The sequence below is a fragment of the Conger conger genome, chromosome 12 (genome assembly GCF_963514075.1).
Source record: "Conger conger chromosome 12, fConCon1.1, whole genome shotgun sequence".
In the NCBI taxonomy this organism is placed as follows: domain Eukaryota; kingdom Metazoa; phylum Chordata; class Actinopteri; order Anguilliformes; family Congridae; genus Conger; species Conger conger.
In genome coordinates, this window is record NC_083771.1 from 1,073,117 (window position 1) to 1,088,525 (window position 15,409).

General features: G+C 55.2%; 6 non-coding genes and 3 pseudogenes across 6 annotated transcripts; all 9 read right to left on the bottom strand.

The window, feature by feature from the left end:
• Nucleotides 1-158: 158 nt before the first annotated feature.
• LOC133106488 (U2 spliceosomal RNA) lies at nt 159-354 on the bottom strand. The gene has a single exon (XR_009704513.1). It is a non-coding gene; the product is annotated as a U2 spliceosomal RNA (small nuclear RNA).
• Nucleotides 355-1,146: 792 nt separating this feature from the next.
• LOC133105880 (U5 spliceosomal RNA) lies at nt 1,147-1,263 on the bottom strand. Its single transcript, XR_009704068.1, has one exon. It is a non-coding gene; the product is annotated as a U5 spliceosomal RNA (small nuclear RNA).
• Nucleotides 1,264-1,609: 346 nt separating this feature from the next.
• Nucleotides 1,610-1,793, bottom strand: LOC133106330 (U2 spliceosomal RNA). The gene has a single exon (XR_009704472.1). It is a non-coding gene; the product is annotated as a U2 spliceosomal RNA (small nuclear RNA).
• A 5,383-nt stretch (nt 1,794-7,176) lies between these two features.
• On the bottom strand, nt 7,177-7,267 carry LOC133106572 (U2 spliceosomal RNA; annotated as a pseudogene).
• A 422-nt stretch (nt 7,268-7,689) lies between these two features.
• On the bottom strand, nt 7,690-7,806 carry LOC133105881 (U5 spliceosomal RNA). Its single transcript, XR_009704069.1, has one exon. It is a non-coding gene; the product is annotated as a U5 spliceosomal RNA (small nuclear RNA).
• A 355-nt stretch (nt 7,807-8,161) lies between these two features.
• On the bottom strand, nt 8,162-8,339 carry LOC133106553 (U2 spliceosomal RNA; annotated as a pseudogene).
• Nucleotides 8,340-13,499: 5,160 nt separating this feature from the next.
• LOC133106554 (U2 spliceosomal RNA) lies at nt 13,500-13,605 on the bottom strand (annotated as a pseudogene).
• A 421-nt stretch (nt 13,606-14,026) lies between these two features.
• On the bottom strand, nt 14,027-14,143 carry LOC133105882 (U5 spliceosomal RNA). Its single transcript, XR_009704070.1, has one exon. It is a non-coding gene; the product is annotated as a U5 spliceosomal RNA (small nuclear RNA).
• Nucleotides 14,144-14,502: 359 nt separating this feature from the next.
• On the bottom strand, nt 14,503-14,694 carry LOC133106442 (U2 spliceosomal RNA). The gene has a single exon (XR_009704494.1). It is a non-coding gene; the product is annotated as a U2 spliceosomal RNA (small nuclear RNA).
• Between the last annotated feature and the right edge of the window lie 715 nt (nt 14,695-15,409).

A 15,409-nucleotide genomic window follows, 5' to 3' on the forward strand; every position in this document is an offset into this window, starting at 1 on the left:
GAGGCAAGCACACTTACAACAAGGGCACATATTCACCCTATTTACAACACAATTTACATGCATACAAAAAAACAAACAAACAAAAAGGGGGAAGAACAGGGCAACCCACCCACCTAGTAAAGGACAACAAAACACAACCTTTTTTTGAACAAAACTTGGAGAGGCGCACCGTTCCCGAACGCACTGCAATAACGGGTCGATGCTTGAAGCGGACGGAGCAAGCTCCTTCTCCGACTCCCTGTGCCAAAAATCCGTTTAATATATAGTCCCCTGATAGGGGACGTATCAGATATTAAACTGATAAGAACAGATTTTTTTTTTTTTTTTTTGTGGTGAAGCTCAAAGTCAAGGCATTAGCGTTGGCTAAGAGTTTTACCTTTTTATTATTAAATCTACTCTAACTAAGCCTATTCACATATATACAACAGCGCCGTTGTCCGAATCAAAATCCAAGTCAATCCATATCCAAATCCAAGTTCCAGTAACAATAAATCCAATCAGATAGCCCCGAAGGGTTCAATTCAGGCCCCGAAGGGTACATTTCTAACCCCGAAGGGTACTAGTCTATCAGGGGGAACCTAAAATACCCCCGATCGCTCCTCACCACCAGGCCGAAGCCTGGCTTGAGAGCAGGTGTAATACGCTCCAGACCTCCGGCAGAGACCCTAGGGGATCCATGAACCATCATGGATCTTACCCTTGATCTTAGCCAAAAGGCCGAGAAGCGATAACCACAAACTGGCCCCTGCCGACGGCGCCCTCCCGGTGGCCCCGGACCGCGCTCGGGGCAGACGCCACCTGGCCCAGGGGCCGGCCCCCCTCCCCGCCTTCCCAAGAACCCTGCGCACGCACTGACTGGCCGGTCGGCGAGCTACCGTAACGACCGGACTCAGCTGGCTCCTCCCACCAAGATCCACTGTCCTCCACTGGCAGGCACAGCCGCCAAAAACACTCAACACATACCGAGTACACTGTTACGTACTTACTGAATAGCCGCTCTCTAGGCAGCGACCAAAGCTATTTAGCGAGCGGGGCATCGATCGCACGCGGCAAGCAGGCGATAAGCCAGAAACGAGCAAGTCGGCGACTCGCAAGCAACCCGCATACCTGTCGCACATTGCCGTCTGTCCTTAAACCGTTCGAAGTTGCCCCGCCCTGTGGACGGAGCATCCAAAAATAGCACAAACTCAGGTGCGTTCCTCTCCACGGAAATCTTTAGTAAAAGGCGAAAGATTTGTGCGTGCTGAAGAGAAACCCGAGCGAAATGTGACCTTTCAGCGCACCAGGCGCCTCCGGCCCCCTTCCCAGCCACTCCCACTGACCCGGGGTTGCCACTGCCGCCAGCCGGCCGGACAGACAATCCGAGAGGGAAGGTGGGAAAAGCGAGACAGCGCAATAACAACAAACAGTTACGTCCCGCACAGAAAACTACATCATTTTGCTAAAAAACAGAGGCAAGCACACTTACAACAAGGGCACATATTCACCCTATTTACAACACAATTTACATGCATACAAAAAAACAAACAAACAAAAAGGGGGAAGAACAGGGCAACCCACCCACCTAGTAAAGGACAACAAAACACAACCTTTTTTTGAACAAAACTTGGAGAGGCGCACCGTTCCCGAACGCACTGCAATAACGGGTCGATGCTTGAAGCGGACGGAGCAAGCTCCTTCTCCGACTCCCTGTGCCAAAAATCCGTTTAATATATAGTCCCCTGATAGGGGACGTATCAGATATTAAACTGATAAGAACAGATTAATGAGACTTTATTTCACAAAACAGGAACAATACAATTCATCAATACATTTTTACATTTCCACATGCCAACCCAGGCCCACCCACTTCCATGCCGCTCAAAAAACTAAATCTAACTCAGAACACAAAATCCCTCCCAACAAAGTCCCCTTCCTGTACATAACACAATCCCGTCTTAAACAAAATCCCTTCATCCCTCCCCCAACACAGTCCCACACACCTATTTAACTAAAACATATTTGCACATCTGTTACACCCCCACATATACAGTCACAACCATCCTATATACTTACATACACAACAAGGCAAAACTATACCTCCTTACTTACCTATACTCACCCCTCCTGTAAACCCTCCCAAATACTCTTCCATTTCTCCCTAGCGGCATGGAATCCCCACCTTTCCTCCTCCACCCGAAATCTCCACCCCAACTCAGTCTTAACCCACCTGACTACTCCTTCCACCTTCCCTTCCACGCTACACCTCACTGCCAGGCAGCGAGCGTCCCACAGGGCCTTCTTCACCAGCGATACTGTGAGAAGCACCACAAAAACGTCCCTGCCTCTGACCCCTTGCAGCCCCTCTCCGAAGAGCACTCCCTTCTGTGTGAGTCCCTGCAGAACCGGGAACCTGCTTTTAATGTCCCCCCACACCGCCCGTGCAAACCCACAGCTCCAAAGCGCATGGTCAACCGTCTCAACCCCAAAACATGTGTTTCTGGGGCAGAAACAATTGCGGGATATGCCATGGCGGTACAGCGTGTCCCTCACTGGCAACCGGTTTAATGCCACCAACCAGTTCAGGTCATTGAGCCTGTTCCCCAGTCTCTTCGCCTGAACCTTTCCCCATACCACTTTCAGCACTCCCACCACCTCCCCCGGCTTCAGTTTAGCCCTCAGCACGCTGTACAAGTCTCTGTGCGAGACAGCCAAACCCGGGTCCTGGCACTCCTCATTTCTCCTCGCCCATCTCATTGCGTGCCAATAGTGGCTGGGCCTGGTCTCTGCCTTTGGCACCAGATTCTGCCACGCACACAGCTGCCTCATAAACCCCCCAAACCAAAACCGCACAAAATACTGGTGCTTGTGCTGCAGTGGGGCAGTGAGCGCCGTACACAAGTTGCAAAAGAAAAGAGTGTCAAATTTCAGCCCTAAGCACGGCACGTCACGCCCTCCCTCCAATACCGGCTGATACATGCGGGCTCGCTGAACGTACTCATACGAGCCCCACAGAAAACGAAAAACAGCCCTCGTCAGGCTTTTACGCTGCCTAGCTGGCAAAGGAAACACCAAACTCAAAAAAACCAAAGACGAAAGAACCTCGGCCTTCAGCACCGTGGTCTTCCCCATGAGGGACAGAGGCCGCTGCTGCCACAAGCCTAGCTTCCTCCTGGCCATCGCAATCCTCTTGCCCCAATTCAACCCGCTACTGTCCCCTTCCATAAAATCCACCCCCAGCACCCTTAAAGGGCCGGCGCAGACCTCCATCCCACCTAGACTGTCCCTCCTTCCTGCCCAGGCTCCGAAAAATTTAATCTTACACTTACCTATATTTAATGCAGACCCAGATGCCCTCCCAAACTGGCCTACCAGCTCAAGAGCACACTCTACACTCCTGTCGCTAGTGACAAACAACGTCATGTCGTCTGCATATGCCGACATCTTTAAAACTGCTCCCCCACTACCTGGGAGCCACACCCCCTCCACTCTCCTATCCGCACGCATTGCAGCTGCCAGGGGCTCCAAATACAAAACATACAGCAGGGGGGACAGGGGGCAACCCTGTCTCACGCCCCTTGTCTGCAACACAAAATCTCCTAAAAACCCGTTTATCTTGACCTGGCTGCCAACTCCGGAATAAAGTATACTTACCCACCTTCTAAAATTGGCGCCAAAACCCAACCTCTCCAAAACTCTAAACAAAAAACTATGGCAGACCCTGTCAAAAGCCTTCTCCTGGTCCAGACTCACCAGGACCAGAGGAAGGCCTCTGTCCTCCACCCAGCTCACCACATCCCTAACCAGCTGCAGGTTGAACAGCACAGACCTACCCTCTACCCCACACGTCTGATCGCTATGGATCACGTGTGGCATGGCCTTGCCCAACCTTGCAGCTAGGGCCCGAGCAATTATCTTGTAGTCGACCCCTAACAAAGTCAGGGGCCGCCAGTTGCTCAGCTCCTCAGGGTCTCCTTTCTTATACAGGAGGGACACCACCCCCTCCCTCATAGAAGGGCTTAACTGCCCTCCCGCAAATATTTCCTCCACCACCTTTAAGAAACCAGCCCCCAGCAACTCCCAGTTCTCCACATAAAACTCCCTGCCCATCCCATCCTTGCCAGGGACCCTCCGCCTGCTCATCCCTTTCAGGGCCTCCCACAACTCCTGTTTGGAGAACGGGAGCTCTAGCTCCGCCCTCACAGCCTCCGGAACTCGTCTGTCGAGGAACCCCAGAAAGTGATCCCCCCACTGCTGGTCCACCTCCTGCTCGCCAAACAGCTGCTGGTAAAAAGATGCGGCGACCCCTAACATCCCCCCGCTGTCCGTGTGCAGCTCCCCTTTCTGCCCCCTAAGCCCACCTACAGCTGTCCTGGCCGTCGCCGCCCTCACCGTCTGAAAAAAGAAGGCACTGCACCTCTCATCCTTCTCAAAGCGCTCTTTCTGTGCCTTGAAACAAAAAATGCCTGCCCTTTTCTCGCACCACCTCCTCTGCCACTGCTTCAGCTCATCCACCTCCTGCACCCTCAGCTCACAACCCTTATTCCACTCCTCATAAAGGTCTTGCAGCCTCCTTCTCACAGCCCGAAACTCCCCCACATCTTTATCCCTTTTCCGCTTCATATACCTCCTTGCTAAAATTCCCACCCGCCTTTTGATGCTCTCCCACCAGTCCACCCAAGACCCATAGAGCGGCCTCAGGTTCCGCCAGCCCTGGTACGCCCATTGCAGCTGCTTCCTAAACTCGTCGTCCCCCACTATCCCCTCGTTCAGTTTCCAGTACCCCCTGCCAAAGGTCCTACTGGAAACTAAAACCCCCACACTAAGTGCCAAGTGGTCAGAAAACCACACTGGAGTCACAAAACCAAAACTTATTCTTTGCCCCTTCTGTAAAAAAATATAATCGATGCGACTCTGGCTCCCCCTTGTGTTCACCCAGGTCACGCCAGGGCCCTGCTTATTCACAACCCGATAAGCATCCTCCAAATTAAACCCCTGTACAACAGAACATAATCCCCTAAGGCTCGCATCCTTCCCCTTATCAATACTGGTATTGAAATCCCCCCCCAAAATCAAAAACCTTGTTGAGCACAGTAAAGCGTCAAAACCCGAAAACACCTCCCTCCTGCCAACCGGGTCAGCGGGGGCGTACACGTTGACCACCCTGTATTTTGTATTCCCCCAGTCAAAATCAACTAATAACACCCTGCCCTGCACGGCAGACAAACAATGTACGATCTTAAAATCCCTCCCACCAAACAAAACCCCCACTCCAATGGAATGAACTCCCCCCACACTCCATCTTGACTCCCCTCTCCCCCACTCCTTAGAAAACCGTTTACAATCTGCCCCATCCCTCAGATGCACCTCTTGCAGGAGGCAGATATGGAAATCCAACAATGAGAGGTGTGCAAATACCGCCCCCCTCTTCTCTTTATTCTGCAACCCCCTCACATTGACGGTCGTTATTTTGAGTTCCGCCATGTTTCCAGTGTACATGACCAAATCCCCTTTACTCTCTTTCCTCCCTATCATCTAATACAAACCCCTCCATGTCCCACTCGAGGGGGGACTCCCCTCCCAGGCCCATGTCCGAGTTGTCCTCCAGCAGCGACTCCTCAGCCACGTATGTCAGAGCCGCATAGCGGTTCGACAAATTGACCTCAGAGCCAGACTTGTGCAGCTTGGAGGGATCGGAGTCCTCGAAAGAGGCCCGCTTCCTCCCTGCCACTCTTGCCCACTGCATGCTGTCCTCTGCAGGCTCCGTGTCCCCCCAAGCAAGCGGGGTTCCCAGATCCCCGGAGGCCAACCCAGCAATATCCACCTCTGCCTGAGCTGGACCATGCCCTGAAGCTGGATTCTGGAGCAGAGCTGGATTCGGGACTGGAGCTGGTTCGGGGACTGGAGCTGGTTCGGGAACTGGAGCTGGTTCGGGATCTGGAGCTGGTTCGGGGACTGGAGCTGGATCAGGGACCGGAGCCGGAAGATCCTTCCCTCCCACCTGCTTGCCTCGAAAAGCAGCCGCTGCCGCCCTGCGGAAGCGCTGCGCTAACCCGGAATGAACCGGGCTGTCCGGGCTCTCCGGAATAACCACGCCCGGAACCGGATCGGGAGCCGGGCCAGCGACCGGAGCTAGCGCTGCAGTGGAAACCGCCTTGTGCCGTCCCTTCACTCCACCTGGTTCAGGTGCAGCCTGAGCAGGAGCAGGAGCGGGGCCTCCTTTCAGAGGCCGTGCAGACGCCCCAGCCGATAAAGGAGCTACAGGGACCGAGCCAGCAACAGCACGCGCGCAGGCAGGGACTTTCGACGGGCCTGGCGTTTCCTCATCCAGGGACCCCCTCCGGGAATCCGGTCCTGGCTTGTGCTTTGCCTTTCTCTTGCCCTCTCCTCCGGTAACAGGATGAGTCCCCTTGGCGCTCCTCTCTCCTCCACCACCAGGGGGATCCACGGCCTCTTCCTCCACCTCACAAGCAGCCCCTCCCATTACCTCCGCATAGGTCCTCCTCCGTTCCGGGCACGCCCGAAACAGGTGCAGCGTGCTAGAACAAAGGCTGCAGCTTTTAGGCGCGGCACATTCCTTGGCCAGGTGGTCTTCAGCTCCACAATTCCTACAATTGCTTGCCTTACAGTCCTCTTTCAAATGACCGTATAGGCCGCAACGCCTGCAGTACACTGGCATTCCAGGGTAGTAAAGATACCCCCTATCCGGGCCTATGGCAAAACTCCCAGGAGGGTGTTTGTACCCACCAGCGCTAAGCGAATCCATTTTGAATTTCACCATGTACCGCCTCTTTCCAGTCCAAAACCCATACTTGTTCTTCACTTTGGAGCCCTCCTTCACTTCTGCGCAATAGCGGTGCAAAAAACATAAAATGTCCGACTCCAACACAAAAGGATTGTACAAATGAATCACTAAAGGCCTGAGGGGCCTGGAATACAGCAGCCAGACCGTGACTCCTCTCAAAACTGCACTATCCCTAGCCTCCTTGAATCGGTGGTAGAAATTCAAACAGTCCGCTTCCGTAACAAAAGTTAAATCAAACAGGCCTCTACTTGGCACATCTTGCAAACAAAAAACTGAATCAGGCTCCAAAGCAAACAGACCTTTGATGATCTTCTCCACGAAAAAATCCAGCGTCACCGTCTCTCTCATCCCTTCCGAAACCTCGAACCTGACGGTATTCCTCAACCGCACCCGGTGGGTCGGCACCTCTTCATCCTCCAAAGCCATCGCTCCCGCGAAGAACAGATACTACACTTGATCTTAGCCAAAAGGCCGAGAAGCGATAACCGCAAACTGGCCCCTGCCGACGGCGCCCTCCCGGTGGCCCCGGACCGCGCTCGGGGGAAGACGCCACCTGGCCCAGGAGCCGGCCCCCCTCCCCGCCTTCCCAAGAACCCTGCGCACGCACTGACTGGCCGGTCGGCGAGCTACCGTAACGACCGGACTCAGCTGGCTCCTCCCACCAAGATCCACTGTCCTCCACTGGCAGGCACAGCCGCCAAAAACACTCACCACATACCGAGTACACTGTTACGTACTTACTACCGAGTTACTTACTGAATAGCTGCTCTCTAGGCAGCGACCAAAGCTATTTAGCGAGCGGGGCATCGATCGCACGCGGCAAGCCAGAAACGAGCAAGTCGGCGACTCGCAAGCAACCCGCATACCTGTCGCACATTGCCGTCTGTCCTTAAACCGTTCGAAGTTGCCCCGCCCTGTGGACGGAGCATCCAAAAATAGCACAAACTCAGGTGCGTTCCTCTCCACGGAAATCTTTAGTAAAAGGCGAAAGATTTGTGCGTGCTGAAGAGAAACCCGAGCGAAATGTGACCTTTCAGCGCACCAGGCGCCTCCGGCCCCCTTCCCAGCCACTCCCACTGACCCGGGGTTGCCACTGCCGCCAGCCGGCCGGACAGACAATCCGAGAGGGAAGGTGGGAAAAGCGAGACAGCGCAATGACAACAAACAGTTACGTCCCGCACAGAAAACTACATCATTTTGCTAAAAAACAGAGGCAAGCACACTTACAACAAGGGCACATATTCACCCTATTTACAACACAATTTACATACATACAAAAAAAACAAACAAACAAACAAACAAAAAGGGGGAAGAACAGGGCAACCCACCTACCTAGTAAAGGACAACAAAACACAACCTTTTTTTGCACAAAACTTGGAGAGGCGCACCGTTCCCGAACGCACTGCAATAACGGGTCGATGCTTGAAGCGGACGGAGCAAGCTCCTTCTCCGACTCCCTGTGCCAAAAATCCGTTTAATATCTGATACGTCCCCTATCAGGGGACTATATATTAAACTGATAAGAACAGATTTTTTTTTTTTGTATTTAAATTATTTTATTGTCCGCTCAGACATCACTTTACATACACACACTTTACAACAAAATCCAAAACCAAAACCTCTCTACATCTCTTTAACAGAAAAACCCCCAAACCCCACCCCTTCCCAACCAAGTCCCAAAGTCCCAAAACCCATTCTTTCCCCCTCCCCCTTCCCAACACATTCCCACCATACAAAAACGCATTTCAAACCAAAAAATCTCAAAAAACAGAGACCGCAATACAAACCAAACAAGAAAACAAACAAAAACAGCCCTACACACAAAACCCTTCAAAAACCCTACCTCACCTCCTTCCATCGCTCCCACGCGGCGTGGAAACCCCACCTGAGCACCTCCCATCGGAAGCGCCGCTCCACCTCCGCCTCCACCATCCGCACCACCCCCCTCCCTGTCCACCCCGTCTTCACCGCTCCCCTCTCCCCCCGCGCCCCCCACAGCTTCTGCTTTGTCAGGCTCAGCAGCAGCAGCGTCTGAAACCTGGCCCTCCCCTTCTCCCTCCCCAACCCCTCTCCACACAACACTCCCCCCCGTGTCACCCCCCTTATGCTCCTGTACCTCCTCCCCATCAGCTGCCACACCTCCTGGGCAAAGGGGCAGCCCCAGAAGACATGGGCCACGGTCTCCTCCTCCCTCCCACAGCCCTCCCTCGGACAGAACCTGTTCTGGGTCAGCCTGTGCCGGTACAGGACGTCCCTCACAGGCAGCCTCCCGTAGGCCACCAGCCAGTTCAGGTCCCTCAGGCGGTTCTCCAGGCCTTTCGGCTGGATCGCCGCCCAGACCTCCCGCCCCACCGGCACTCCTGTCCCCCCCCCCGGCCTCAGCCGCTCTTTTAGGGCCTTGTACAGGGCCCTGTGGTGCAGCACCAACTCCCTGTCCGCACACTCCTCGTGCCTCCTGGCCCAGCGACTTACCTGCGCATAATGAGCAGGGGCCACCTGCCCCCTTGGCACCCTGTTGTCCCACCCCACCAAACCCCGCACACAAGACACGAACCAAAAACGAACAAAAAACTGAAACTTATGCCTTTGTGGGGAAACCAAAGAAACACACAAATTACTATAAAACAAAACATCTAACTTGAGGGGAAGGTGAAGCACATCCCTCCCTCCCTCCTCCACCGCCATGTACATCACCTCCCTCCTCACGTATTCGTAGCCTCCCCACAAAAACTTAAACACCGCCCGCACCAGTTCCCTCCTAAGCCGCACGGGCACCGGGAACACACAGGCCAAATAAATTAAGGAGGGCAGGATGTCGGCCTTTAGGACCAGGGCCCTCCCAGACAGTGTGAGCCGGCGTGTGGACCAAAGGCCTAATTTGGCCTTCACGCCCGCCACCCTCTTCTCCCAGTTCCTCACCGCGTCCCTCCTTACCCCCTCCCCAAACTCCACCCCCAGAACCTTCACTGGCTCTGAAAACACCTGCAGCCCACACTGTCTATCCTTCCTCCCCTTCCACACCCCTAAATATTTAATGGTGGACTTTTCCAGGTTGATAGCGGCTCCCGCCCCCCTGGCAAAGTCCCCCACCACCTCCATCGCCCTTCGCACGCTCCTGTCCCCCTCCAGAAACAGGCAGACGTCATCGGCGTATAACGCCACCTTCAAAGCCTCCCCCCCCGCCCCTGGCATTGGCACCCCTCTGATCCCTCCATCTCTCCTTATTGCCTCTGCCACCGGCTCCATGTATAGTACAAAGAGGAGGGGTGACAAGGGGCACCCCTGCCTTACCCCCCCCCTCTGCCACACCATATCCCCCAAATGCCCGTTCACCCCTACCCTACTCCCCACACCCCTATACAGCAGCTGCAGCCACCTCAAAAAACCCTCCCCAAAACCCAACCGCGCTAAAACCCCAAACAGAAAACTGTGGCTGACCCTGTCAAACGCCTTCTCCATATCTAGCGAAACCATCACTAATGGCAGGTTCCTCTCCTCCACCCAGCACAAAACGTCCCGCGTGAGCTGGAGGTTCCATGCCGCCGATCTTCCCTCCACCCCACAGGTCTGGTCCTCCCCCACCAGGAACGGCATGGCCAAACTCAGCCGACCCGCCAGTGCCCGGGCGATGAGCTTGTAGTCGACGCCCAGAAGTGTTATCGGGCGCCAGTTGTTCAAATCAAGCTCATCGCCCTTCTTATGTAGCAAGGCCACCACTCCCTCCTTCATCGATGGGGCGAGCTCCCCCTTCTCGAATATCTCCCCCACGACATCCAGAAAGTCTGGGCCCACCACCTCCCAGAATTTAGAAAAAAATTCCTTGGGAATCCCATCCTTCCCCGGGGCCTTCCCTCCCTTCATCCCGGAGAGTGCCTTTCTGAGCTCCTCCGAGCTGAAGGGCACCTCCAGGACTGCCCTCACTCCCTCCGGCACCCTCTGCTCCACCAGACCCAGAAACCTCTCAGAGGCACTCCTGTCCACCTCTCTTCCCCCGAAAAGGTGAGAGTAATAACAGGAGGCCACCTTTAACATCTCCTGCGTTCCTCTCTGCACCCTCCCGTCCTCCCCCCTCAGCCCTTCCATCACCCTCTTTGCCCTCATCGCCCTCACCCTCTGAAAGAAATACGAGGAGCAGGTCTCGTCTTTCTCATATTTCTCTCCCTGGCTCTTAAAAGCCAGGGAGCGCGCCTTGTCCTCGTGCATCGCCCTCAGCTCTGCCTTTAGGACCTCCCACCTCCCCTCATCAAAACCCCCCCCATTGTTCCATCCCACATAGAGCCCCTCTAGCTCCCTTTGGAGCTTAAGGGAGTACCTCTGCTCCTTCCTCTTCTTTCCCTGGCAGTAGGCGATAGCTAAGGCCTTAATCCTGGCCTTTGTCAGCTCCCACCACTCTGTTGCCGTGTTAAAAAATGGCTTCAGCTTCCTCCACCCCCGGTACGCCTCCCTGAAGCGCCCACAAAAGGCCTCCTCCTCCAGGATCTGGACGTTCATGCGCCAGCACCCTCTCCCAAACGCTGGCGCATCCCACCCCACTGTCACCGCCACCCCGCTGTGATCTGAAAAAAACAGCGGGATCACCTCCGCCGCCATCACCCTCTGCCCCCCCGAAACAAAAACATAATCAAGACGGGACTTGGCCCCCCTGCTGTTCCCCCAGGTAAGCCCCGGGTCCCTTGGCCACACCTCCCTAAACCCGTCCTTCAAGGAGAACCTCCCCAACACCCCTTTCAGGTGTGCTGCCGAAGCATCTGGTGCCTCAAAAGAAACATTAAAATCCCCCCCCATCACTACATACCTGCTTGTAGCACACACCTGCTCCAGAGACAAAAAAAAACTCCTTCGCCTTTGTAGCAAGGCTGGAGCGTACACGTTCACAAACCTCAGTTTGATTCCCCTCCAATCCCCGTCCACCACGAGGACCCTCCCCTGAACCCATGAGAACACATCTATAACTTTTATCTCCCTCCCTCCAAACAAAATTCCCACCCCTGAAGAATGTACCCCTCCCACACTCCAAAAAGAAAGCCCCCTCTTCCACTCAAAAGCAAATTTCTGAGCGTCCTCACTGGACCTCAGGTGCCCCTCCTGCACAAAACAAACAAAAAATCTCTGTCCCGTCAAAAAATGAAAAACCCCCCTCCTCTTTCCATCCTTTCTCAGACCCCTCACATTACAGGTCAGTACAGTTAAATTTCCTGCCATGACTGAAACCTGACGAAAAACAAAAAACCTCCTCCCTCCCAGCCTCACAGGCCAAACCCCCCCACCCTCCCTCCCCCTCCCTCCTCGCAATCTAAAAACGGTACCTCGTTCGGGGCCCTCTGTTTTACCGGCCCCTCGTCGTACCCACACTCGGACAGGGGGGAAGCCATGTCCCACACCAGGCTCTCACTGCTCGACACGTCAGTGGAGTCCCCAGAGTCCAGGTGCAATCCCCCCCTGACCACGCCGAGCCTGACCTTCTTCTTCTTCTTCTTCTTCTTCTCCTTTTCCCCTGGAGATCCGCTCTCCCCGCTGGTGCTCTCCACCGCCAGCTCCTCTGTGGCCTCCGCCCACGTGAGGGTGCGGCTGCGCTTCACCCCTCCCTCCAGGCCTCCTTCCTCAGCCCCAGCTGCCCCTGCCACAAGGGCTCCCTCTGGGGGTGCCTTTCCTGCCCCCACCTCTGCTCCGCCCGGGGCCGGCACTGCTCTGCCTGCCGTCGCCTCTCCCCTCCTGCCCCGAGGACATGGGGTGGGGCCCACCTCTCCCGATGACGGCACTGATGAAGTCGAGGCCTCCAGCTCCGACTCCTCCACCACCTCCTCACCCGCCTTTTCTGCTGCAGGAGCTGCCTCTGGCGCTCCCTCCTCCTCTCCTCCAGGGGGCGCTGCATCAGCAGGAGCAGCACTGCCCTGCTCCTGTCCCCTTTCCTCTGCCTGGCTCTGCTGCGCTTCCTCCTCCCCTCCACCAGGGGGAGCTGGCTGTCCTCCGGCTGCCTCGGCGTAAGTGCGCCTCCGGGCTGGGCAGTCCCGGATCAGGTGTTCCAGACTCCCGCACAGATGGCACTTCCTTCCTCTGGGGCACTCGCGTGCCGCATGGCCTTCCTCCCCACACGCCAAACAAACAAAGGAGCTGCAGTCCCTTGACATGTGGCCGTATTTGAGGCATCTCCTGCAGTACGTGGGCAGGCCTGGGTAAGTTAGGAACCCCTTATCCTGCCCGATGGAAAAAACTGCAGGCAGATGCCTCACTCCGCCCACCGACTCCTCTTCAGGCCTTAGCCTCACAAGGTACTGCCTCTTCCCATTCCAGACACCGAAGTAGTTCCTCATCCTCACCTCGGGCCTCAACACCGTACAGTATCGCCCCAAAAACACCTCCACCTCTCTTGCCGTGACAAACGGGTTGTACATTAGTACGGTAACCAGCTTCACATCCCTTGAAAAGAGTGGCTCCATGGAAAGGCCCTCTAATATCTCCTCTTTCCTCTTCTCCTTATAGGCCTCATACACCTCCAAACACAACGCCTCACTTTCCAATGTTACATCATATAGGCCTCTTCCCTGGTGATCTTGCACACAGTACATGCGCTCAACTCCCACACCAAAAAAATCTTTAAATACCCTGAGTATGATGTAGCGTAGGTCAACGGTTCCTCTCTTCTCCGCCTCCACCTGTAGCCGAATGGTGTTCCTCCTCTTTAATCCTCCTCCCTCCATTTCCGGTCCTGGGGCTGTCATGGTCCCTCGAAATCCTCCCGCAAGTCCTTGAATCGCTGAAAGTTTGTAGACTGATAAGAACAGATACTACACTTGATCTTAGCCAAAAGGCCGAGAAGCGATAACCGCACACTGGCCCCTGCCGACGGCGCCCTCCCGGTGGCCCCGGACCGCGCTCGGGGCAGACGCCACCTGGCCCAGGGGCCGGCCCCCCTCCCCGCCTTCCCAAGAACCCTGCGCACGCACTGACTGGCCGGTCGGCGAGCTACCGTAACGACCGGACTCAGCTGGCTCCTCCCACCAAGATCCACTGTCCTCCACTGGCAGGCACAGCCGCCAAAAACACTCACCACATACCGAGTACGCTGTTACGTACTTACTACCGAGTTACTTACTGAATAGCTGCTCTCTAGGCAGCGACCAAAGCTATTTAGCGAGCGGGGCATCGATCGCACGCGATAAGCCAGAAACGAGCAAGTCGGCGACTCGCAAGCAACCCGCATACCTGTCGCACATTGCCGTCTGTCCTTAAACCGTTCGAAGTTGCCCCGCCCTGTGGACGGAGCATCCAAAAATAGCACAAACTCAGGTGCGTTCCTCTCCACGGAAATCTTTAGTAAAAGGCGAAAGATTTGTGCGTGCTGAAGAGAAACCCGAGCGAAATGTGACCTTTCAGCGCACCAGGCGCCTCCGGCCCCCTTCCCAGCCACTCCCACTGACCCGGGGTTGCCACTGCCGCCAGCCGGCCGGACAGACAATCCGAGAGGGAAGGTGGGAAAAGCGAGACAGCGCAATGACAACAAACAGTTACGTCCCGCACAGAAAACTACATCATTTTGCTAAAAAACAGAGGCAAGCACACTTACAACAAGGGCACATATTCACCCTATTTACAACACAATTTACATACATACAAAAAAAACAAACAAACAAACAAACAAACAAAAAGGGGGAAGAACAGGGCAACCCACCTACCTAGTAAAGGACAACAAAACACAACCTTTTTTTGCACAAAACTTGGAGAGGCGCACCGTTCCCGAACGCACTGCAATAACGGGTCGATGCTTGAAGCGGACGGAGCAAGCTCCTTCTCCGACTCCCTGTGCCAAAAATCCGTTTAATATATAGTCCCCTGATAGGGGACGTATCAGATATTAAACTGATAAGAACAGATTTCTTAAATTTTTTATTCACTCAGACCCCGAAGGGTATTCACTCAGACCCCGAAGGGTATTCACTCAGACCCCGAAGGGTATTCCCTCAGACCCCGAAGGGTATTCACTCAGACCCCGTAGGGTATTCACTCAGACCCCGAAGGGTATTCACTCAGACCCCGCAGGGTATCACTCAAGCCCCGTAGGGTCCTAACTCCACAATAAGGAGGGAAAAACAACACCCCCCGACCGCTCCTCACCACCAGGCCGAAGCCTGGCTTGAGAGCCGATCTGGCAAGCTCCAGGCCTAAGGCAGAGACTCAAGGGGAACCATGAACCGTCATGGCTCTTACCCTTGATCTTAGCCAAAAGGCCGAGAAGCGATAACCGCAAACTGGCCCCTGCCGACGGCGCCCTCCCGGTGGCCCCGGACCGCGCTCGGGGCAGACGCCACCTGGCCCAGGGGCCGGCCCCCCTCCCCGCCTTCCCAAGAACCCTGCGCACGCACTGACTGGCCGGTCGGCGAGCTACCGTAACGACCGGACTCAGCTGGCTCCTCCCACCAAGATCCACTGTCCTCCACTGGCAGGCACAGCCGCCAAAAACACTCACCACATACCGAGTACACTGTGACGTACTTACTACCGAGTTACTTACTGAATAGCTGCTCTCTAGGCAGCGACCAAAGCTATTTAGCGAGCGGGGCATCGATCGCACGCGGCAAGCCAGAAACGAGCAAGTCGGCGACTCGCAAGCAACCCGCATACCTGTCG